The sequence below is a fragment of the Argopecten irradians genome, chromosome 11 (assembly GCF_041381155.1).
Source record: "Argopecten irradians isolate NY chromosome 11, Ai_NY, whole genome shotgun sequence".
In the NCBI taxonomy this organism is placed as follows: domain Eukaryota; kingdom Metazoa; phylum Mollusca; class Bivalvia; order Pectinida; family Pectinidae; genus Argopecten; species Argopecten irradians.
Genome location: NC_091144.1, coordinates 38,306,764 through 38,334,340, shown reverse-complemented (window position 1 = coordinate 38,334,340; position 27,577 = coordinate 38,306,764).

Below are 27,577 nucleotides of genomic sequence, written 5' to 3'. Positions count from 1 at the left end.
AACGGCTGTTCGAATGTCTTCTCAATCCTTGACGATAACGAATGCTTCATTCTAGATTCAAAAGCCCATGGTTTGCTTGATAATTAAGCTCACAACGACAGGTTTCCGGGCACACACTAAAATTCGGATTTCAGACCTCAATTTTTGACTTATTTGGGCATGTTCAAAGGTGATTTGTGACGTCACTAATGCAATGACCGAATCGATATTGACATGCTATATAGGATGAATATCTTCTTTTCAAAAAAACTAGTATTTAGTTTTCAACGGTCTCAGTGGGGCTCCAGAAGGGTGCATGAAATGGGGCAAATGAATAATTACGTATAAATACGTTACGGCCGTCCAAAGGATAAGACTATAAACTCCAAGGGCTTATTATGACATCATTATCATTGTGACATCACAATTGTCGTGCCAGAGATCACGGAAAACGGCTGTTCGAATGGCTTTTCAATCCTTGACGATAACGAATGCTTCATTCTAGATTCAAAAGCCCACTGAAAGACGTTCAATGCTTAAATATATACATACATGTGTACACCTCCAAACATAAGTATATTTTAAGAACCATGCGAGTGTGTAAATCACGAAATTAATTTGTCGTGAAAAAAGTCGTGAAGCAAGAAAACGCGAAATAAGTATCCGCGGAAAGTAGGTGTTTTACTCCGGTACTTCATTGAATACGCGTCGCAATATTCAGGGCGAAATGTTTCATTTTGAAATAACCAGAAAGAAGTCCATTGTGCTTTTATCGGAAGGCTCGGAACTCCTTGGATGTCGCTACGTGTTGCCTAGTACAACCAAGGAGTTCCGAATGGTTATCGAAGAACCTTTCCGCTGATAGCAATCAAATAGGATACAAAATAAAAATCAAATTTCCATCCATTGGGCGTTTTAAAAAATAATTATCTATGGATAATGGAAATGTTGGGGAAATGAATTATATCGTGCTACATTTAACATTAATTTTTTCCACAATTCGTTTTAAATAACATCCATTTTGCTACCAAAAACAAACAATTACCTGCATAATACCAACACATTTGCACTTTATATTCCACATTCCGATGAAAGACAATTTCAGCGATATCTTTCGAAGATTAATGTAATTGTATTGAATTTAATACTTTGCACTTTTGAGGCATACCAGTAAGCATCAATTCGGTTCTCTTGCTTGTTCAAAGTGCACAGTTTATGATGATAGTGGTTATTAAGGTTTGATTTGCTAAGACAGACATTAGAAAATTATAAACGTCACTATCAAACATTTATTTTATACTGCGTATTTAAATAAGCAATTTAAATATGTAAATTGAAAATCATCGCCATTCTGTGCTTTTAGTTTCTAACGCTCTTTGTAGTTGTTGTAGTTGATATTTATTCTATTGTTTAAATGGAGGAAATATCAGATTAATTCTGTCCTATATGGCATGCAATTTTCTTGTTCTGATTAAATTTAGGCATTATTTTTACACTATAACGGAAATTATATGCTCACGAACAGTTATAATAGAAAGTGACGAATGTTCTAAGAGTTGAACGATCATGATGATCTCATTAGGCAATCAATTAGATTCGAACCTTGTTAACTCGAAACATATAAATCAAACACCCTGTTTAATTCGAAAATTTTTATGATTTATTGGGCACCACTAAACATTTTTACACATTCAAGTAAAAACTCAAGAATTCTTATTCGGTGGCTTCGAGATAACGCAGTTTGATTTTAATTCCGTTGTTTTATGTGAGAAAGTACTTATTTTTTGTTTCTCAATATGTAGAAAGGTTTTCACCCGATTTTTAGCGAGATTATGACTGAACTCTAATAACTCGGCGTGTAACTCTTGACTTCGTCAGCTTCGAGTTAACGTAGATGGTTTGACACTATTTCCTTTGTAGCTTTTATTAGATAGAACTTTTAAAAGTGTAAAAATAGTGTAAAAATATACCTACATGTCCGTTTCTGTCGACTCAAATGGTCTTAATAACTTATTGTAAATTTTATGAGTAGTTTTGTAAAATATTTTCATAATTTTCAGAATGCGGATGCAACTTTTGTATGTTTATGTATTAAGCCTGAAGAACTGCCTGTTTTAAAGCAGTTTATAATAAAATGCATCGAGGAGTTATCAAATATAGAGCCATACTAAAAAAGTGTAAATAATGCAATAATATGTTGCCAGTAATGTACTAGTACTAGGTATGGATTACAGTTTGAGTGTATTTACCTTGCATTTGATTGGAATCACATTCAGAACACACATTTATTGATTCCGCGAACCTGTTAATGCATACATATCAGTTAACGTTAATTAATTGTATCTTTTCCCGAAATGTATTAATTAGAGAAATGATTTAATTTAACACGTTTGACCGAATTGTATAATTGATGTTTAAGAAAAGTAGATTGCGTCTTATTGCCATTTCGGACTTACATGAGTCGTCAATTTATTTTTATAATGAAATTACGCAACCAGTACCTTTCATATTAGCGAATATGTTCACGAAAAAGATTGAAATGTCAATGACTGGTATATTACCATATGAAATAACAGAAACGGCACTTATTCAGTCTGAAGGTCTACCACGCACCGAATCGTGTCTCCACTACACCCGGTCAAATCTGATTATAATTTAATTGCATTTAATGTCGATTTGGAATCGTTTATTAATAGGCATATTACTTCTTGTTATCAGACGGTTGTCGTGCACAAAACGATTGGTTCATCTGAGAAAAAAAATGTTGCACAACATTAATGCCACATATAAAACAATTAGTAAAAGGAAATAGGTTGCATTTTCCCTTTGTGGTAAATTAACGTCTGTACTCAGCTTAATTGAAGTATTTTATTGGCACAATACCAGTCTTCTGACGTCAACGTAATGTCGGCGGTCCCCATGGTAACATAATGTTTACCTTGACGACCATTTTCTGAGACATATCATACGAGCATTTATTAAGGCTACGTCGGTTGCAATGGTGCACTTAGTAGCGTATAGTATTAATTAATTTCAGGATGATTGAAATATTTCGATACATTATTTCTCAAGGGTTCTGAACATTATACAATATAAGCATCAATTGTGTTGCAAATGTATATCGTTAAACAAACCAATAAATGAAAAGTCGTTTAGAAGCCGAATTTTACACTCATAATGTACATTAAGGTACAAAGCAAACATCCATTTAGATATATACAAATTGTAGCAGGTTTTAATTCCACGTGATAAAACAGTCGTCGTTACACTTCACTCTAGTGATACTGTGATGTAACTACGCCGGTAAACAAAGTTTAACACAATGGAGAAGAACGATGACGTAGCAATAATTGTTGCTACGTCACTATTTTATGTGCACATATTTGTACTGACTGCATATAAACGAATAAAACAGAAGTAAATACGGTGTCGGATAATAGGATATCAAAAAAACTAATTGTAAAATCCGATAAATAAAGAATCACTGTGAATGAAAATAAAAATTCAAGGAAAGCAGTATTGCCTTTATAATGAGATTGCATTTGTAATGCTGGTAAAATTTCGATGAAATGAACATTTCAGAGAAAAAAGTAAATGGTGTCAAAGGTCCGCGGGACACGTATTACATTATTATCTTATGGCATTCAACTCTCCATGACAGTTTGATTTTCTTTTTTATGAAAATGCTTTGCTTGTTTAGTAACATCAAACTGTAGTTCAGTAAGCACAATATATTATTTCTACAATAACATCGGAAATGTACATTTTAAGAGGTTTCATTAAGTTGGAACACTCTCACAGTTTCATTTACCAGAGACACACTTCTATCCCAATCGTCATAATGGCACACTATTTCGGCTCCAAAGACTCCACTTAAATGTCTCTTCTATGTAAATGCTGCCGTTCCACACTTTGCTCTGACGAGTAAGGAGCCGAAATTTGACATTTGCACGGTTGACAGCGTTATACAATTGGTCGTAGAAATGGAAAGGTGTAGAGTGAAATGTACGTGGAACCTGACGAGACAATGGTCGGTCGTTGTTGTGTCGTGTAAAATTGCTATTAACCTCAAAAACATGGACATCACACAGGCCCAATCTGACGCCGGTAGAGCGTGTAATGTATTTAGGACAGGTCATCCAGGATTATAAGATGGCGGTGATAGTAATCCCTGGAGTATTGATGATGGAGACAAGTGAAATATATGCCGTCGAACGCACCTAATCTAAAAATAGACTGCATTCGTTATTTTGAATTAGTAACAATATACTTCTTCGCCACAAATAAACCAATTGTGACAATATTCAATGAGCTTATTTTTATTGTCTCTGTTGTTACCTGTACCACTGGTTAATACTGGATAATTCGTAAATTTCATGGTTGTTAGATTTTATGATTAATTAATTTTCGCGAATTATTTTTGTAGCATTTGCAAGTGTCATTCATAACCCTTACGACGTGATGCAATATGTAAAATTATGATTTTGATACATTTTGCTGAGGTATCAAATTTCGCAAATTTGGATGAATCCACGAAATCAAAACACTCGCGAATATTAGCAGCTATACAGTACAATTATCATCCTAACAGTTTGTTCCTTCTCGTACAACGATGTTGTACATTGCTCTTATTTGATATGCAGCGTATCTGTAAAAATCGCCGGTCGGTATGATTTTTATATAATGTTAAATACAGCTCCTGTCGCTCAGCTGTCGGAGCAGGTTTCTTTGGCTCAGCTGGTAGAGCTGTAGTTTTTCCACACTGAAGACACGGGGTTTATCCTGGTAGGGACACTCGGAAGGATTTTTTCCTGTTTTTCTACATAAGTATTCCTATGCTGCATATTCCCAAGGAGCCATAAAAATCAAAACATTGCTACAAGAAACACATTATGTTTAAATTTTACATCGATTAGCGTCACACATAACAGAAAAAATACCACTTTGGATAAGAGAATGAAATATTTTGGCAACAAATTCTACAGTCTTTATAAATAATTGAACACAAACGGCATCAAGGGTATCCACAAATATGCAAAATTGTATATATGTGCACATGAATCAGTGACGTAGCCTCATGAATTCTTCTTCTGGAACTAAATGGCTCGGGTAATGAGACCGGCACAGCCTAACGATCCATTCCGAGCCCTACATAGTCGCATTACATTGGCAATCAATGACAGATAACGGCTTTTTAGTATACACGCCAATGATGGATTGCTTCATTTGATGCATTTTACTTTATCAAGCGTGCATATCGAATGGAAAACAAGACATTTGGCGATAACAATGCTAATAGGACCGAGAAAAATAGTCCCAGCGGTCGACTTAGAAAACGCAATAGCCATGTATCCACACTCAACGGCCGACCTCTGAAACCACTCGTGCGGAAAATAAACCATTCATCTTCGTTATCCATTGTCTGTTGATTCCATGTGAGATAATTATTACGGTTGTAAAATATAGGCGGAAGAATATATAATGGGGGTATGAAATAATAGCTAAATTCATCACTGTGTTATGAAGACTGTCAAACACTTTATATCCTAGGTAGCTCTTGTTGTGATCAGTAACTCATATCACTGCATATGGAGGTCATGATGCTTGCTTGAACTCCATCCCAAAAGTTTTAAGTCCGGTTCGATAGAGGAACGTCAGCTTTCACATGGTGTTGGTCTGACAGAAATTTCATATAAATCGGTCATAGGAAAATCAAGCTAGAACATTTCTGTTTTAATGCAAAAATATCTGATGTCGGGCAAAACGAACGACAACTCTGGCTTCGTATGACACATATCTGTCAGGGAGTTCAAATCTTGATTTCTGGTCGAGATAAATCAGCCTACGCTTTTTCAATAAACCAGATGGTTTGATATGCTAGAAGTCGTTCTCCTTCATCAGGATTTCTGTCACAGATATTGAATAGTAACAGAGGCATTTTTATTAAAATGTCCAAATCTCGTTTCTAGGTCGCGAAAACATGGGCTCAATTATTTAAATGTACCAGATGTTCAATATCCTAGACATCGTACTTCATATTAGGAGCATTTATCAGAAATTAGATATCGACGGAGCAAGAAATATCAAGTTTTCGATACCCACATACGTTCATTGAAAATTCTCTGTAGACGATGATTTGATTTGGAAATATTCAGTTTTCCGATTTGAAGACAGACTATTGAATACTTTTTTTGTTATGCCAAATTAAATTTGTCTTGGTACCATCAAGGTTGAACCTATGAATATGAGATTCTGACTTATGTCTTGAATGGAAGATAGATTCGGAAAACAGATTGTTCGCGGGTCAATTTGGTTTGTACCTCAACGATATCGTTAAAATTTCTGTCTACTACTCGCGATATATTTTAATGTGTATTTCAGGCATCATCTGCCGATTTCCGTTTCAGTCTATGATCAATTGAACATGACCTACATTGAAATGAAGGTTACCATCGATGTTGGGGACGCTTTCACTTTAGGAGTACAAGGTTCTATATATCTTGGACTTGTTTGGAGTAATTAAGTTTCAAATTCAACAAGATGTTATTTTGATAGTGGGTTCATCAAATTGATTGTACCCCAGTACGTCTATTTATGTCTTTTTCTATTAAATTATAATCACACATTCTACATTAATTATGTCATCAGTTGGAGTATGTTTGTAGTAATAGTAGTTGGTGTTGTTGTTATTAAAACAAAAGAAAGGTAAATGATTTTTTTCTAAATGTTATATTTTTCATGAGAAATTATTACAATGCATATTGTTATTTCATTTTCTCTCGATTCGAGTATGAGTAATGCTTCGTTCAATGTATCGATATTCCAAGGTTGTCACTAAACTTAGTTTTCTTTTTGTCCTAGTTCTGGTGATTCCATGTTGCGGTCGTTTTCATTATTAAAATGATATAACTACATATTTGTACTTAAATATTTTAAGATGTTAACTGTTGAATATGAAACAGTTTAACTTCAGTTTCACACATTCACATACACGCAAACTTGGTTATGCCCAAGTCGACAAAATTGATTTAAAACTTCGAGTTATCACAAAAATAACGCTAAGTGAACTTTTAAAAATATTTTATGGCCAATCTTTCTTTCTTATAATTTTCTAAGATTTACGCAGTCCCTTGTCTTTACGAATCTGGCCACATTCTTTTCTATTAGCATTTTTGTCATTGATTTCTCAAGGAAAGATTCTATTTTTAAAAAGAATTATCCAAAGTAAAGAACAAAGACAAATGTCATTTATTGTTCCAGATAAGCGCGTACTTATGGAAATGGCCTACTAACCAGCTAGCATCGCAATCAAACAGCTCTCCTGTATCTAAATGATACGGAAATTAATGTGACATAATGATTCAGCGACTGAAAGTCTTGATAATCCGAGCCTATACATTGCCTTAATTTCTTATCTAGATCGAGTCCATTGGCTGTCCCTGTTATCGCGATCGTGTTCACAATGTACGTCTCAGTCCCAGTATAAAAGATATGGTGCCATTCGCCCATGAATGGATATAATGCTTAAATACATTCTACATTTTTTGTGTTTGTCTGTACTAGTTTTTCTTCCTGAATTTCTTTATTATCCGCACGCTGTATATTTGTTTAATTTTTGCGAGGAGAGAATTTCGCGATGTCCTCTTTCAATTAATTTTCGAGGAGAAATGTTCGTGCATTCGTTAACTTTTAACAGCAATGAGCTATACATGTTATCTTACTTTCACTTTGTTTTTTACTTTTTATTTATGGGCATTTAATTTTGTAGGAAATAACTTGACCGCGAATTATGAGAAAATTAACCTCCCGCCAACTAATAAATTTGTTTTATCAGTGCACCTAGCACATGTCTTCACTGTATTATATCGGACCTAACTGCACTTACAAATGAGAAAACGTGATTCAATCAAAATATTAACACTTTATATCTCAAACACTAATTCGAATGAAAACGGACAGAAATCAAAGAATGAAAAATATATTCGATATTGCTAAAAGAAATGGCATAGGAATATTGGCCCTAAGACACACTATTAAAATCTTCTATCCTTAGCTAAGGCACGGGGAATACAGTGATCTCCGATATAGCATGGTGAAACCGTGGTAACTAGAACCCTCATTTTACTTTCCACACGTTTAACAATAGCAGAGTCAGGGATAACGGGAAATTTGTCACAGACTACATCCCGGAGCCCAGTCCTCATAGCGGATCACGGGCTTAGCGGTGAAATCCCTAGAGCTATCATATTAGTCTGCGTGAAATCAAGTTATGTATTTAATTAAACGTATGGACAATTTTGCATGAAAGATAGTTGTTTGCCAGGGGATTTGGAAACCGAAGCTTGTCAGGAGTATTAAAGGAGAATCAATGTCTAGGGTAGCGACGAACAAACCTGAAGGATGTGATAGAGCCACGGTGGTTTTATCACAATAAGGGCGGAAGGGCGGTGGTTTTTCTCCGGGTAGTCCAGCTTTTTTTCACTTCGTTAACCCGGTATGTCCTTAAACGAGACTGACTGTTAATTTGGGGATGCTGAGGGCTTAAAACAAATATTTATCAATACTTTTTTAACAAATTCGACATACATACTTAATTGTAAATCTAATATTTAACCCAAAATTTTGTAAAGCATATAAATCCAAATGGAATAACTGTCATGTATTGATTTATTAGTTGACCTATTTAGGACCTTATCATGCATTCTATTTGATTTGACTCCCATTTCGGAATATATGCTTCTATAACTTCTATAAAGTGCGAGGTAGGTCGATGCTTTTTATGAGAATTTCGCCTAACTTTCAACAACATTACATGTAAATAATGACTACAGTTGAAGTGAAGAAGTTTGTGAATTCAAATAAAAAGTACTTTTACATGAAGTTTTACTGTAACATTGTTGGAATTTAAATTTTTGTTCACTTGCCAGCAAACAAAGCATAACGATTTTTATGAATGGAAAATAATTCAGTTATGACGCACTTACGATATTTCAAAAAAGAAAGGGATTATAACTGTACGTTGGTATTAAGGAATGGGGGATTATGCAGTCGTGATAAGTTCACAGTCCGGATGAGCTGGTTGATGATATTAACATTTTCGTTTTGGTATAAATATCATATCTATACGCATGCTTATATTGGTTGGTCATGAAAAACGAAACTGACAGGAACACAGATGAGGTTTAAGATTTGTAGATAACATAAATAAGATTTACATTATGACGTCACTTGTCAATCCTCGTTTAGGCGATGACATCACCAAATGTAAATTTGATAAAGCTTGTTATCGATCAAGAAACACAGAACGATTACCTTCCGGAACGCATGTTTCTGTGTATTGTATTATCTCAAGTTCGGCATTGACAAGTATAATGTCTTATTTAAGTCTTATATTAGCATTTGGAAAGTAAAATAAATACACACATAAAATGCTGAATATGCTCAACAAATGCCAAGGACCTAAAACACATTACCCGTCTTAAACATTAGTCGGATTGAAAACTGTGGAATTTCTAGTCAAAAAGTAATGTGAGATGGAGACAAAAGGCTCATTTGGAAGCTGTTGATGGTTGTGCTCGTAACAGCATATTTTTACGATTTTCACATCACAATAGCGGAAATAAATGCATATAGCACTTTAGGGTTGTCAAACTGATTAACCATGCTCTAGATACTCTGAGTAGCTTTTCCACTACTGCCTCTGTGGCTTTATCAACGGCTGTATGCACCGTATTGGATTTTAACGTTAAGCGACCTTTAAAAGTGACATATAATATGGCCTTTCAAGGACAGGTCGTTTCTGCATATGTGAGAAAGGGTATCGTGTGACTTGTGGCGAAGACACTAAAAACTTAAGGTGTACTTCCGAAGACACCCATCACAAGTTAATCCGATAGAGCTTGTTATATCGATATCGACAGCATTGGATAAAGTAATTTGGCTATTCGTTCCTCGAACAGTAAACTTTTTGGGTTTTCTTTTTCTCTCTAATTTTTAAATGGAAAACACTGGTGTTAATTGTAGTCTTTTCTACTTTGCCATTCATGTTGTAGGCCTTTCATTTCAAAGTTTCAGTAATAGTAGTTCAGATACGTTTTCCACCTAGCAATGGCGTTTTCTAGAAGGATGAAAAGAAACAGCTTCACGGTGCAATTGATTTTCAATGATGTGCTATCCGACGTCCCTTATACACTGTACGTATCTCTTTGGTGGCAAAATGCTTGACTAATACTGTGATATAATGTAACACAGTGATTCATTTTACTCTTAAATGATAGCTTGTACAATATTTATAATTAAAGAGTAGCAAAATAATGCCAAACGAGATGTGGTTTCAGGTTTTTTAGCACAAATAAGGCGTGCGGCCTATGCATTTAGCGTTTATCGGGTTACCCCTAGCAACTGTCGACAACACGCGCTCATAAGACGGGGCTGACTGCCATCACTTCCGGTACGGAGACAAAATGGTGTAGTTGACGAAGCCGGACTGGTACAGCCACGATAACATGCAATATGTGCATCATGTGTTGAATTGTTTTCGTGTCAGTCATAACCAGCCTCTTCTATTAAAACCTTTGTGGCTTTTGAAGGGTATTTTTTATTACTTCCGTCTACATTTGAATTTGCTTCGTGATATTCTTTACATGTTTAAATGATCCGATGAAGTAAAAAAAATAATGATACGTCGTTGAGATGTAAATTAATGCGTACTATCTGAACATTACATTACTTATATATTCCGTCTTCGCATATTACAGAGTTACCTTCCTTGTAGGTAGTTATTAATTGTGACGTCATTTTTCTGTGATCGAAACACACATCATTTTCTCTGAAAAGAATGACGTAACGCTCGCAAACACATGACTTAACAAGCAATACCTAACAAGTGTAGATAACTCTGTAATATACAGTTTTGGTTTTAGCACTCAATCGTAATGCAATTTGAAGCAGATTTCTAAATCAATTGATAGATTGCTGAAACAGGTATGATGTAATTCAAATAAGCTAATCTCATTCCACTCTCACAGCCCTATTTTCAATTATTACAATATCTACTTGATCGAATTGGTTTTCAATTTCTTCTGTTTTGCTTAAATTATGTTTCAGCCACCAATGTCCGTTTAAGATAAGAAAGGTTTTGAAAGGTACCTATTGTTGGTGGTGTGACAGTGTTTACGCTGTTCATTTTTAGTCTAATTAATCACGTGTCAAAGAATTGCACTTGCTGGTATAAATGCGTATGTACATATATAATGATATATAACCCGCGTAGTGTATTATTTCTTTCAGTTTCTACAAAAATGATATAAAAAGATGTATGATATCACACTATATGGGCTGAAACAAAGGACCTTAATTTTTATAATAGCTATGCCGTTTCTTTAAAAATGACAAAAGCAATTTCTAATGCGTATATTAAACGCAATGCTGAAGAGTGCAGCGTTTTGGCAATGACGTTCGCAAAGGAAAATTGACTCAATGTTTATCAAAAAATGGAAACACCGAGTCAATATGCTATATATTGAACGCCATGTGACCATGTACTAGCCAATGAAAATAGTGGAAAATTAGAAATTATCTGATATAGTGTAGAATAACCTTCAGCATTATGACACCGTTGCCATATTTTGATTATTGATATCATTTTTGTCAAAAAACATTTTGTAATGTGTTAAACAAATAATCTACCGATTTCTTTTTGGTAAAAACGGGGTTTTTATAAAAAAAAAACTACTTCAAAGACTTTTGTACCAGATAAGACACCATACAGTGATAAACAATGTGATGTATCCATTATACTTCATTAGTGAATCATTCTTTTGTTTCATCCGATAAAACAATGTTATACATTATTACCAATAACTAGAGTGAGAATGCCATTTTGCGTGCCTTAACATACCGCCTGGAAGCATTTCGGATTGATTTGGATTTTCATGGAGCGTTTGTGTTGACACTTTACATAGATATCCGGAGAACTCCGAAAGCTTTTGTATAAAATCTGATGGTCTTGCACTCCTTTTGTTTTAGTGTGTGTTAAAAAGTACTTGTTCATTGCCAAATGTCCTATAACGATTGTTATAAACATTAATGATATGGCTTTCGGCTGCATTCCACTTTTATCTGCAATAGACTTTTAGGTCCACTAATGTAGTTGAAAGAGAAAAGACCCATAGATGCCTTGATGCTATTGGTGCTATGTTTGCTAATTCACAAATAACTTAAAGGAATGTTAATGATGATAAATAAGTTTTCGTATCCAAAAATAATGTTTAAAATAAATGTTCAGTAAAAGTTCGTTCTGCATGATATTTATTGATTTATTGTTTATTTTTTGAAACCTCTTTATATATAAAACAAAGAATTTGCTTTAGAAATCATTAAAATCGCTGCTCCAATGGTCAACAAGGCTATGATAACATTCAATTTATTTGGTGGTAAGCAGAATTCATGGCTACGAATATAATAAATGGTTGCAACCTTGTGTACAGGTAATTTCGTCAATCTAACTGCAGCCATGAACACAACGACAATTTTTAGACAAAGAAATATTCCTTGTTAAAACACGCTAGCAACACAATGATCGACAAGACAAACATATTTTTCGCTGACAATGTCGTAAAAATGTCTCTACGCACCCTATAGTTTCTTCGACAGCTAACTGTATATTACGGTCTACCGGTGATGGTAATTCTATAGAATTTTTACACACATCGTTAAAGAAACCTCGCAAAAGGCAGACAGGAGATGAATACCTTTAGGAAAATATTTAGAAAGGTGATTGCAGCCTTTGAAACGATTGCCAATAGGAAATGTACATGATTCACACGGATCGTCTGAAGCCTCAAATACAATTGCCTGTTGTCATTGAGTTAGACTTTAATACCTATCATTGTTTTAAAGCTAATCACAAGGGACTGTGGTGTTGGTTGAAAAATGTGGAAAATAAGTATTGTGACACGACAATCAAACTGCACGACAGCTTTCAATGTGTGTAATATTTTGACATAGTAGTCGAATTGAAACTTCAAAAAATCTTTTTGAATGAACCCTTATTCATCTTTATCTAACAAATGAAAACAGTGTATGTGTGTTCCTTGTCATTATGGGACGACTGTCTCGTAGGTAGGGTGTTAGCATTGTACCTGCTGCTGAAGTTCCATGCTCCTAAAGGTGGCTAAATTTTGGATCTTATCTTTCTTTTACTCTTCCTACCCAACGTATGTCTTCCTAACGTCTCCCTTGACACCGGCTAACCAAGCCCAAACACGCACCATTTTTTTATAATTTAAGTGGTAGTTTCTGTTTCTACTTATCGCTAAACAAAAAGGGAGTGGGAGGACTGGTTTGCTCTTTGTTCAGTTACATGTGTCTGGACTGGGTGTGCTTGTTTTGTGTCTGCCAGCATGTTTCAGTAAACAGTCACTCACTTCACCAATGCAGCATACCGCATACACGGAGACCATCCTCAATGACACTGTAAATAGGATGTTAATCTAATTAACTAATTAATTAATTAATTAGGTACGACATAATTCTATATAACAACATATCGATATCTTAGCAAAACAATAGATCGAAAAGTTTTAAATAAAACAATATATCGATATGTTTAAGTAAAACAAAATATCAATATGTTTCAGTAAAATAATATATCGATATGTTCTTATCAAAAAAATATAGTGATATATTTTAGTAAAATAATTTATCGTTATGTTTTAGTAAAATAATAAATCGATATGTTTTAGTAAAATGATAAGTCGATTTGTTTCAGTAAAATGATATATCGATTTGTTTTGGTAAAACGAGATATCGTTATTTTTGTATAACAAGATATCGATATTTCAGTAAAACAAGAATCGATATTTTTAGTAAAACAACAATATGTCGATATTTTAAGTAAACCAAGATATCGATATTTAAGTAAAATAATATATCGATATTCTAGTAAAACAATACATCGATATTTGCAAGAAAACGATATATCGATGTTTTAGTAAAACGATATATCGATATATTTTAGTAAAACAATGTATCGATATATTTTAGTAAAACAATATATAGATATTTTAGTAAAAAATGTATCGATATTCTAGTAAAACAATATATCGATATTCTAGTAAAACAATATATCGATATTTGTTGTAAAACGATATATCGATGTTTTAGTAAAATAATATATCGATTATTCTAGTAAAACCAGATATTGATTTTCTTCGTAAAACAAAATCTCGATATAACTACCACCCTTGTTAAGCAAGTTAATTTCTGTTATTTATCCGATTTATTTTATTTATTGGAGAAAATCGCGTGAAAGCACAAACGAATCATACTGATGTTCTGAAATCGATTTGTTAACAAAATATCCAAACGTTTTTGTCTTCGCATTGTCTCACTGGTGCTTAATTTGTTCAGAAATTCATACCTTTGTATTCTGTCCGTGTGCGGTTTTGGTGTAAGAATAATGTAAACAGGTTAACATTATTTGGTAATATAATAGCAGACACAATCTGTCACTCCACGAGGCTCTATGTAAATTTAATAACGTCATACATCATTTCTTGCGTATAGCAAATAACGTGAAATATATTCAAATGGGACATTATTTGATATAATTTTGTCGAAACTTGTTTTATAATCAGTTCTCAGTTTATGTATATTCAACTGTAGTAATCTTTATTTAAAACATAAATCTTTTGTCATATAGAATAATCTTGAGTGTGCAACACATTCATTTTACGTATAAAATGCACAATTTGGCTGATATGCTTTTCTTAACAATTATGTGTTGTACGAAATATTCAATAATTCTTACCGTTCGTTTGCTTTCAAGAACACTGTCTTATAGCAGTGGACCCCGAAGTCTTCTGCGGAATATCGTTCAAATTGTTGCCTTGAAAGAGCGAATTTGTTGGAAATACCATAAATAAAGGAATACTTAAATTGACAAAGCATGAACATTAGCACATAAAACCAGTCAATAGGAACAGCAAAGGCAGTATCTGCTTACACGGAAAATGAGGAATGGTTACGAATGAAATGAATATTTCGGTAACTTGATCAAGATGTCTCTATAATCATTTTTATTTATAAATTGCTTGTTTTTAAAATTTTGTGAGATATGGTATAGTATACCACATAATAGTAAATAATTCATGTGAGAATATACGCAAATATTTGCAAACTCCGTTTATTTACATTTGATGGTCTCGCTTGATGTATTGCAGACATGATGAAGCAGGTTTGACTTGTAAATTGTGATTTAATCGCCTTCTAACTTCGCACTAAGCGCAATCTCAGGGGACTCACTCCCTATGCTTATTCAATAAATCATTAAACTTAAGCCACATATATGAACTATTCCTTTAGTAACACTGATATCAAAGTGATATACTTATATTTCAGATTTATCTAACATATAAATATTTTTAGGAATACTTTCATTCGTGATTAAAAGACAGACGACTTTTTCGCGCGAAAAGAATTTTGTTGACAGTGAATTGAACAAGCCCAACAGTCATTATAATGATATATTCTATTCATTATCCATTTATATAAATGTACAAGGTCGTTATGTTTCGTGTTTCAGACAATGGCTATGACGTCTGCCGGATGTATCCTGGATTCATACTTACTCACTTACACGCTGGTAGGTGACACTAATTTAAGATTTCCCTCAGAAGTGCAATACTGCATCACTCGTCTACAGCATTGCTATCGGAGTTGATATGCAATCAAATGTCTTTGAGAGCGTGAAAATAATCTATCAAGCCCCTGATAAGTTGTCAAGCCCTATTCATCTTCGGAACGTCTTTTTACATAGATGCGTATTTATACCATCATTTTTCTTCGTAAGACTTCCGCAATGCAATTCCACATTTATGTCTTTTACGACACACGAGTTTAACGATTCTGCAACGATTTATATATACGTAGTTGCAATACCAACGTAAAAGGATTTAGATATTTTTGCTTAATAGACATGACTTACTCGGTCAAGCATTTGCTCCTACATGTACCTTTAATTAAGTTTGCTTGACTTAACGCATGCCTGCTTCTGCGCTGTTCGACACGCATTCAGGGCTATTTTTTACATATATGTATAAAGTGATTCTGATAATTTTTCATAGATAAGAAAAAAATCAATAAGGGATTGATAAATTCTTATAGGAATTTAATATTGTATTTCCCGTACAAGACATTCAATTGGAACGTTTTGGCGTGTAGGAACTTTCATTTACAAGTTCTGTCCATAAAGACGATCCAAATTATCTTTAAGGTCAAAATTATCTTTAAGGTCAAAATGTGTTTAAAATGGGGATTGGTATACAATAGAAAGTGGTCTTTAGTGTTGACCATAAGCCTTGTTTAGCCTACCTACTAAAATCTGCCTAATTTTTGACGGCAATTTAATTTCGCGTTTCCATGCCTAATGACTTTTTCATTTCCACGGCAATTTTATTTCGCGTTTCCTTGTCTAATGACTTTTTCATTTCCACGGCAATTTAATTTCGCGTTTCCTTGCATAATGACTTTTTCATTTCCACGGCAATTCAATTTCGCGTTTCCTTGACTTTTTCATTTTCACGGTAATTCAATTTCGCGTTTCCTTGTCTAATGACTAGATTTGGTTAGCGGTGAAATCTATATGGGTTAAATCTATCTGCGTTTAAAGCATCTTCACGTTGATTAATTTTCGCGATTTTATTAAATTATCGGGTTATATGCGAATATTAACTGCACACGAAAACAATTTTGTTTACAGTATGTATATCACACGTGTAATGTAGCATGGTGGTGTCAAATATGACAAGGCCAGAGGGTTCTTTTAGATAAATCTGTTATATCAGGTGTAAAACACCCTGCAAAACTAATAGAAAATATATACAGGACTAGCATTCAAGTACTCTCTCACAGACACTCCCACAGCACGAACGACAACTCTTAATTCGTAGTTATAAGTAATTTTATCTATAATACATTGAAATACAAATATATATCATTGTAAATTATATTTTGAGAATTTACATATTTACTTTACATACAATACTTTTCTATTTCCGTATTATAATTGCTAAGAATTACCAAACTACTAATATTACATTTCTACATAGACATTAAAGATTTTACCAATTTTATTAATTAAAACACAATACTAATATTTAATTGTTTAACACATCAATAGACAATCTACAATTTAGGAATATCCCGCCACAGGAATAATATTGATGTTTAAAGATAAACCACGTCATCGGGCTTCGTCTGTTCTACATGAATCGTCACATATGCTATTATCTGTTATATGGATAATGAACAGAAATTAATAAAAAAAAATATAGATAAACATTAGTGAGGGGGTATTAAGTACTCTTGATAAAACGGGTATTCATTGTTTTGATAAGATACTTACTATATTAGCAAGATAGCAAGATCTTACAGGCTTAGCCTGTTATCTAATCCATGTATGTATATGCATTTCCATGTAATAAAACTTGTTGAAATGAAAATGGCAAGATGTGTACCCCTTCAAATCAATGCTTCACATTAATAATGCTGAATAGAAATATAAAGCAATTATGATAATTGTATGACAACCAATATTTTGGTACGATAATTATATCATTAATAAGTGATGATTTTTAATTTTTGATTTTTTGTTTCGTGTTGATGAAAGGTTTTATATACCTAAATAACATGTTTTGTATGAAGGACCTACGATTCGGTCAGATCATCAGGTACACTTTCACCATATTCTGTTTTTCCCTCGGGCGGAACGTTTTACAAGCGGAAGAACAAAACAAATAAATATCTAAAGATGAAACAAAGTGATTAAAGCATAACGCACCAAGGGGCATATGCGTATCTATATTTAGAAATCACCAGTTGTAAAGAAAGAACGATTAATAGTGTTTACACGCAACGTAATACACGACACAAAACATATATGCTTAAACAAAATACTTAAAGCGAAATGTGTGTTTGGTGTTTTGTACTTTTCCATATTCTTCTCTCTGTTTATATTGCGAACGTGGATAATATTTATCTACTATATAATAAACAATTATGGCCCTCTGTGGAGGGATACATCTAGAATTGTTTCCGTGGAAAGAGTTAATTTTTTGAGGGCGAAGCCCTCAAGAAAATAACTCTTTCCAGGGAGACAATTCTAGATGCATCCCGACACATAGGGGCATAATTGTTTTTTATACCGAACAAAATTAAAAGAAAACGATCTCTGTTAAACGAACCCATGAAGATATTTCTACGTTGCTAAATTCGTTGGGCTGCAAAAAATAAGCAACAGCGTTGCCATTGTTGGTTGACGTTGCAGATGACGTCAACTTCCGGTCACGTGCGGAGCTTCCAAGGGGTTATTTCCCTGGTGTTATTTCCTTCGGGGAATATTTCCCTGGGGTTATTTCCCTCACCTTCCATCTAACTTATTCAATGACATGTGATCAAGTTTAATCCAATCAATCAGAACATTTTAAATGAAAGTGAGGTTTAACAATAATTGAAATCTATTTCTTGATTCAACTTATCCTATTGTTTATACTCTATGTAGCTCTTCAAAAGTAAAAGTCTTCTAGTTTCGTGTTAAAGCATCATATTCCGCAGTGCTGCTGCATTTTGCCAAAACATCTTCATTTTTGAATCGTAAGTAAGGGACCTATTTGAGAAATAGTCAATTTTTTTTCTTGGCAGTTTTCCTTTTTAGTAAGTACAAGAAAACCTTATGCGTCTTTTAATGATAATATATTTGAATAAAACGTAGACTACAGACAACTTTTGCTTCTTTCATCTGAAGTTCCTGAATCCCAGTTATACTGGGAAAAGTTTTATACCGTTGATTTGCCTCGGCGATAGGTTGTAACGTCAGAAGAACATACCGACCGTCTCACTGTTTTTATGGTACCATATGCCTCCATTGACACAACAAACATCCCACCATCTTCACTAAATATTCCGATTGTAAATCATTCACACTTTTCGTCCGATCCATATTCCTTTTACAATCGCCGACATATATAACTATTGATAGTCGTTTCGCCAAATATGGTTTTATTAAATAATGCCAAGCTACTTCATTACATTTAATACTTTAACCATCGACAATGATTGCAAACAGAAATAAGTTTTATGAAGTAATACGAAAATCCTGTACCAGCGCCAATGTTATAACCATCCTTGCACAAAATATTGTTTTTATTTATTATATGTCGATTTTATGCTAACATATCCTGTGTGTAATTGCGGGTGATATTTTAAAGCTTTGTGATTGTTCCCAATCCATTCCTCTACGGCTGTAAACTTGACTTAATAGCCCAAGTTTGTTGGGAGAAACTGCTACAGCAAGAATGACACAGTTATAAAGATAAACGTGGGCTATCATAAAACAATGCTGTTCTGTCGTAATCACGCGAGAGTCAATAGTTCCGGGTTTGGTCCCGATTCTCGACGGCATCCTTAAGTGCCATTATGCCGAGTATATACAGAAGTGAAGTATGTTACCCTATGTCGGGACCCCATGAAATTGCTTCAGGCAAGTGCAATAAAATTTCCTAATAAAAAGTTTGATAAATACCAACGCTGCACGAAAAAAGGAAAAGAATCGTTACAATCCAGATTAGTTCGTTTATGGAGAAATATGGTTGTTTAATGAAACGAATAGACAAGCTCTTAATTTGCGTTGTTTTTAGAAGTGGCGTAAACAATTTAACCGTATGCCGAACGCCAAAGCCACATTCGTGTCACTCTGCTAGGATAATGCTATGGCATATCCGGGGCACGTTCCATATGCAGAAATTGGGTAACGATATGCTATTTGTACGTCACAGTAATTATTTTGTAATATGTCAAATTACCAACCAACCCCTCTCTTTATATAGAAATGAGTTATTTTTTTATATATCACCCCAGCTTTCAATGTATCCATGCTACACGTACCAGTATCATATCAATTTGAAGTGTAATTACGATTCTTTCCCCGTATGACACCGCCTGTTTGCGTCGCCGTGACTCTTTTACTCCAATTATTTTGTTGCGTTGTCTTCTTGACATCCTGAGTATCCTTGAGTAAAATTTACCACCGCCATTTTCATAAACGGTAAAAACGAACTCGATGTGTATATCTACAATCGCTCCCTTGTACTAAGTATAAACACTAGTATACCAAGTGGTAGGGTTATTTGGAGCGTGAAATATGTGTCATCCCTGTGACGTTGTTTTCCTGAAATGTGCATTTTCGCATATTTTGCGTCAGTCTTCGCCCTTCACAACAATTTACGAGTCAACAGTAATACCTTAGGTTAACCCCGATGCATACACACGTTTTATCAAATAAGTTAAGAATGCTTAAGAAGTGATATATAGTCATATGAATTATTACTAGCTAAAACAGTGGCTTAAATACAACCCTCCGTCACCACACCTTGGAAATTCACTTGGCTCCCTGTTGAAATTTTAGTCTGGTTTGTATATCAAGTTTTATTTGTTCATGTCGTATTTTCAATGTATTAACTTTCAAATATTTTTTTTTCCATTTTCTAAACATCAGGAATACATGTATTACAAAAGAGCAGTGGGGTTTTAACAGAAGGAAATTCATTTAAGAGCCGGATGACATAACAAATGTGTTTAAAAGAATGTAACTTCGCTACCCTGCCACTCTTAATGGGATATTTTATAGCAGAGTTCACTTATAAACATTCATCGTCAACATTTTCCGGGTCTGCAATATTGCATATGACGAAGTGTTGTTCCGAGAGGGAAGCAGTTTACATTGATTTATTTTGAAGGCTGTATTATCCCGCGGAATCTTCTACATGTATAACATAGCATTCCATTTTCATCCCTGACAATTGGTTCGTATTAAAAATCTTCTCGATCTAAAGACTGCATATTCTAACTGCCTGATAAATGGCCTTGCAAGAAACTGGATCTGAATTGAGTTTCATTTATCATTTAAAGAAATGTGTCGTTTGCATGTTGAAGATGTATTACATGGATTGTAAACTGTCAATCTAACAAAGGTTTATCTAATCTCTCCATGAACTGCCTCCAGAAAACAGGATCGATCATTTGAATTCGGTCGTTTATACACAATATTTGGCATTTTATGAGACGTTGAACATAGCTAGATAATCAGTAATAATAAATTTGATGTAACTTGAGAGCGAACAATAAGTACAAGTCACAGGTTTTAAACAACTTTAAACGTTTAAACTGATCAAGTTTCGTTTAAGATGAAAACAAAAGAAAAAAATGTAAATCTACATTTAAAAATAAATCCCCGTCTTCTAACGTTTTTCACGATGTCACATATCAATGTAAGTTATAAACAATCATTTGTTTGTCATTTTCTGAAAATTTTCCATCTTTTGCACAAACTTTGAACGTGCCTTGACTTAATAGATGAACTTTGCAGCAACACGATTTGTGGACTGTATCGATACTTTGATGATAGTACAGAGAACATCTCAGTTCATTTAATCGATGAAAGCTAATGTCGAAAGCGTTTTGCATTTCGGCTGAACGACGAGTCAGAGTTTTGTTGAAAGGCATATATGACCCAAATATATTGAAGCTATGAATGACTCTCTAAATATCCGTACAGTGTGAGATTGATATGGTTTTTAATAGAATTGCAGTCCATCGAACAAAAGTGAGTTCTCTCTATTTTTCTGCATTATTTACATAAGTAGACCGTATGTTTGAAGTTTGTGACTTCAAAGGCCAATATTGTTTATTTTGAGGGTCATCCTGAGCTAAGGACTAAACTAGAAGGATTGACATTGCGTGACTTTCGGTAATTAAATTGCTTGTTCTCCACAAGAACATTGAGGCCTAATCAATAGGAACACTTACGAGCCTTATACATTTAAGTGTTTAGACGGTTATATCACAGTATTAATGAAGACATGTCGCCTTGTTTGGACTGTAAAATCGTCTAGAGAATGTGATTATTAGGACGTAATGGTTAATCACATCGAATCAATGACAGAGATCGATAGATTCTCTATAGAGGTAGCTTCAACAGGTGATTCTTGATATGCAGACAACTTGCTTCGAGCTACATGTATTGTTGACAAACTCTTTCTCTTTCAAAGGCTTGGTATTTTACATTAAAATACTGAATCATATGCTTTCTTAATAAGGAAAGTTCTTTACAAAATAAAACAAAAATGGCGACCTCTCGACGGGGTTATCTGAGGACAAGCGTCAAAGAGACACCAAGTGTCTAGGTCATGTGAGGACAAATATCAAAGATCAATTGACGACAGGTTTCTTTGACAAAAATCAATGTCAAGGTCATATGTGGGAAAGTGTTAAAGATACATTTATAGTCGGGTTCATGTGAGACAAGTTTCCTACAGATAGTACTGTATTTGAGTTTAGATTTGCCGGATACACAAACAAAACAATGTACGTGAGACAATAACAGGTTCTTGAGGACAGAAAGAAGACAATTTCTCACTTTATTTCTTAGCTGCATCAAACATCGCAGATTAAAATGTATACCGTTTTATCTTATCATGGGACCCAGTTCAAGTGTAATCATTCTGCAACGATTTCCATATACATGTAATTGGAATACCAACGGAAGTGGATTTAATTGTTTTGGCTTCATGGGCATGACCTACTGAATTCGATCCGGAATTTAATTTTTGATCTTCGATCTATAATTTAGTCGTTAAGACCTTACTCATTCCTGTTTCAGCGCTGTCCGATTAACCTTTTCTATATTTATCTAATGTTATCAACATCTAAAGTATGTTGTGTCCGATTTCATTTCATTTTGATACTTTGTGTAGCAGCGACATTACTGATTCAATCTTCTAATATTGTTATGAACACAAAATGATGACGTAATCGTTTTGTGTGTATTTGGTGGCAGTGATAGGTTGTTTTAATTTTCTATTCATACTTAAGAATAATCTTATATTCATTAATTAATTCATGTTAAAGTTTACAAATCCTACAATAAAATTGTTTCAAACTAATGAAATAAAGTAATTAAAAAAGTATCGAGATAATTCTTTTAAAAATGTATCTTGAACCAAACTACTAAACCATGTGTTACTTATGTTGAACCTTCCCCTTTTATCATCCCAGTCAAACTTTAAACTTGTGAAAAAGTCAAATCGATATGGATAAAGAAGTCTAAAATCAAGGTGACAAAGTTAGACATAGCCAGTGGCTGCCTTACAGGGTTGATATAATGTTATGTGTGCAATTGTCCATGTTTACGAGGGACGTCTCCTTAACTCTCGGACACGTTTCCGATTTATGTTGTCTAGACGCAATGATATGCGTTCGTTACATCTCGTATAGTTTATACTTTATTTGGTTCGTGTTTAGGTGCGTTTTTCATTCCCCCAAAGGGAGATAACTACTTGTTAGATCATGACAGTTAAGTAACTGCGAAGAGCAGACGACACTTCAGTTTGAATTATACATTCGCCGATTTCGTTGAAATGGAGGCTATTTTCGAAAATTTTATTTAAAAAGGAGACAGTTATTTGACTTAGATAGTATCATTAAAAACGTTAAATCGTCAGGCTGTGGCAGTTTAAACCAATATTAAGACAACACTTGAAGATAATAAAAGAAAATAAATGCCTTCGATCATTTGTTTGCTAAGGCAATTGACAAGGTCTTTCGTAGTCGGTATATCTTCATGTATATGTAATCTTTGCTTATTCGACAAGAAAATAACATATTTCAAACTCCACTTTTATAAATATTTTAATGACTGATCGATTCAATCCGATATCTTATGAATATTTATTCAGTTTTTTGTTTTCATTCTAAATATACCTTTTTAATTGATCAATTCTATTTTTTCACTTTTTCGTGAAAAAACATAAATCCGTGATTAGCACAAAAAACGTTGTTATCGTGAGGTCACAATTAAAGTTGCGTATCGTTTCGTAAAATTAATTATTTGAATAATCACTGAAATCGTACATTGAAACGTATTTTATTCTATCAAATAGGTTAAGAATATTTATAATCATTGATTACTATTTTACTAGTTTTTTTTATTTCATCGGGTTATAAAAAATATTTGAAAATGTTTGTGATTGTAAACACGTTTTTGTTCATACCCCTTTAAAACTAAAACAGATAGTGGTATCATATCAATGCAATCTATGCAAAACATAGCTTATGTCGCACCAGGTGTGCGATGAACACACAGCTAATTGAGACCAACGATGTTATTTAAACTTTATGATAGGGTGATATCTAAGACGCGAAGGAAGTATGACGCGAAGGAAGTATGTGAACAATGTAGTACGAGTCGAAACATATCCCTCAATACTGGGTCGGTATTTACATACAGGATTTAAGTAGTATATCTTCGGCAGTTTATACATATGTAAAGATGTAAACATAGCTGTTGAGTTTCCCAGAGAACCTGCTAGTCTCAGAACCGTGTTTACTTCTGAGATGGATGTTTATTTTCTTTGGAGAGGAAACAGGAGCCCACTGGACATTGATGGAACTCACACTTACCCAGTTCCGGAACACAGGTGGTTATCTTACCTAAATTAAGAGTATTTCAACAACCTCCGCTTAACTCTATGGCATTGTTTAATCTATTACAAGTCTCCAGGACCATGAAAGAATCTTAGACTTATATGTTTTAGCTTAGCCAATCATAAATGATGTAACGTTTCGTGACATTATCATTAATTGGCTTAGACTAAAATTAAGACAGTTTTGGACTAAAATCTGTTTCATGATCCTGAAGACAGTTCATAATGATAAATTAACAGAAATGACATTTGTAAAGGTCACAATTTGTTAAAAATGGCAATTTGATAAGTGGTGTAATTGAGCAGATGGACTCTAAACAGAAATGGACAAGAAAGGTTATTGACGTATGAATGAAATAATATTTGTGTGTGTTTTGGAGGCGATGTTATGCTGCTTTGATTTTTAAGAGATTAAAGTATAAAAGCCGTAATCATTATGGGTGAATTCTATGCAGTGGTATATTGGTCTTCAACAACTTCAGCTTGACTGTTTGGCAGTGCTTGATTTATTATGCTTCATTCGATCGTGAAATTGATCAGATTAGCATGGATTTGGTATAATTGTGAATTTTTAGTTTGGTTGTGCGTAATATAAAAGTTTGAAATTATTTGGAAAACAGGTTTTATATAAATTTTACAACTGAAAAAAATGCAAATTATTGCAATAAAATATGTTTAAATCAAACTCGGTATGATAAGTTTATTCACATTCGATGTTTTGAGTTTCCTGAATTTAGGTCATTTTTTCTCTGATATTTCGTTTTAACTTTCATGTAATGTGTATTGATTTATCATGTGTTCACTCAATCAAAGTGGTTAGTAGATTTGACCCAGCCTATTTCATTTTAACACCTTTTGCTAAAATACACAACTTACCATTTAAAGTGCTTTTAAGATAATTTCACTTTTTATCGGGTTGGAAACGATATCTTAATAGGTGTACCAATTACAAGTGGAAATGCGAAAACATCAATCCACCATGTATATTGCCAGGAAGACGCTTTTGTAGCATCCGAGAATGAAAATGATTCTGGCGACAGGGCTGGTTAAAAAGTTGTTACATATTCATGAGTATTCACTTAACCTATTTCAGTATCGTGTTTACTCATGATCTACGCGATAATGAAGAGTTGTTTTAAAGTAAATGGGGATTGTACAGCTAATTAGAACATGCTGTGTGTCGTTAAAGACATAACACGATACTCGGTCTCACGTTTCATTGTGTACTCCCAGACAAACACTCAGGCGTCAGATCGTAATCCAATCGCTCTATGTTCGTCAGTACATCACAGTACATTACCGAAGATCGATAACGAGCATTCAACATTAATGCTTTTATAAAACTACAAATTTGACGAATGAACTTCCTTGTGTCAGCATTTAAATACCGCGCTAAGAAAAACAAACTGCAACAGATCCAAATTGCACGTGCGTTCCATTTGCAGGTTCGTACCAATTGTACCGGTACGGATCTGCCATTTGTAATGTAACGCGCTGTGTCAGACGAACCGAACCTGTATATTTGGTTCGTTTCTTGAAGTGTACCACTTGGATCCAAGATGGCGAATCCGATGTATTTCGTATGTCATCTAAATTTACCTTTTGATGTAAAAAAGATTAATTGATGCAAATAATTCATTGAAATTTGATTATATATTTGAATGCAATATAAAACATTTTAGGTATCGCGTTTATATCTGTAATGCTTTTAATATAGCTAATAAATATTTTTTTAAATTGAAGCGTAGCTTTCGTATGGGTGCCGCCATATTGGAAAAAAAAACCAAATCGCGTTCCATAAGGCGGTGCCGTATTAATTCAATGCAACAAGTACGAATCTGTAAAAGGAACGCTCGTCAAACGACTGTTCGCAGCACATGAGACACAGCGGCTTGTGTGATCCGATTTTAATGGGCGAATAATTTATATTTAATTACTATCGTATTAACAATTCAATAATTGTGCTCTTTTCGGTTATTATGAACATTGACGAAACTATCGTTTTCCCGAAAATCAATATATTCGGTATAATGTTGTTGGGGTTTTTTTGCGGGTCAAAATTTTCTTAATTTAAAATCAAATTAGAAAGTTAAAATCTAGAAGATTTTAAATGTCAGCATCTGAATCTCGGTCTATATATATTCTAACAATTTTTCAATATTTAGCAGAACACAATTTTTTGCGATAATAGTAATATCCCGTGAAATTGCGAAAACATCATACTCGCGAAACTACCGGCTATTCCGAATTTGCATATTACAGAGTCATCTGCACTTGCGGGTAGGTATTGATTGTGACTTTATGTGTTTGCGAACGTAACGTCATACGTTTCGGAGAAAACGACGTGAATTGCGCTCACATAATAATGACGTAACAATCGATACCTACCCGCAAGGGAGCTAACTCTGTAATATGCAAAGACGGAATACGACAGGGCACAAGGAAATAAATTTGTGTTTTGAAAGGATATTTTCATCATCTTTTTGGGATTCATATCGCACTGATTTGAATGTTTTGTACTGTATAAACTCATTCCCCAGAGAAAGAGAATTACAACACAGTGCGTTAAAATTGGTATTTACTACTCCTACTATGTACTTGTGAGTGCATGTATATGCAATTGTAGTTTAACATCGATAGATAACAACGTATGTAGATGTCGTCATTGGGTTCAATTCGTTCTAATAATATACGTAGTAGATTAAAGTAAACCAAACATTACCACATTTTATTACACCATTCGTTTGGATTTTGATTTTTTGTTTTCTTCTTCTTTTTTTCTTAACTGTTCCATTTTCATCATATTTTATTGCAAAACCCAAATCGATTTAGCGTGAGGCAAAGCCGATTTTAACAATATCCAAACAGATCTGCTTGTTTAAGCGTGCCAAAGTTTTCGCGAACAGCGTATGTAGATGTCGTCATTGGGTTCAATTCGTTCTGATAATATACGTAGTAGATTAAGGTATACCAAACATTACCACATTTTATTACACCATTCGTTTCGATTTTGATTTTTTGTTTTCTTCTTCTTTTTTTCTTAACTGTTCCATTTTCAT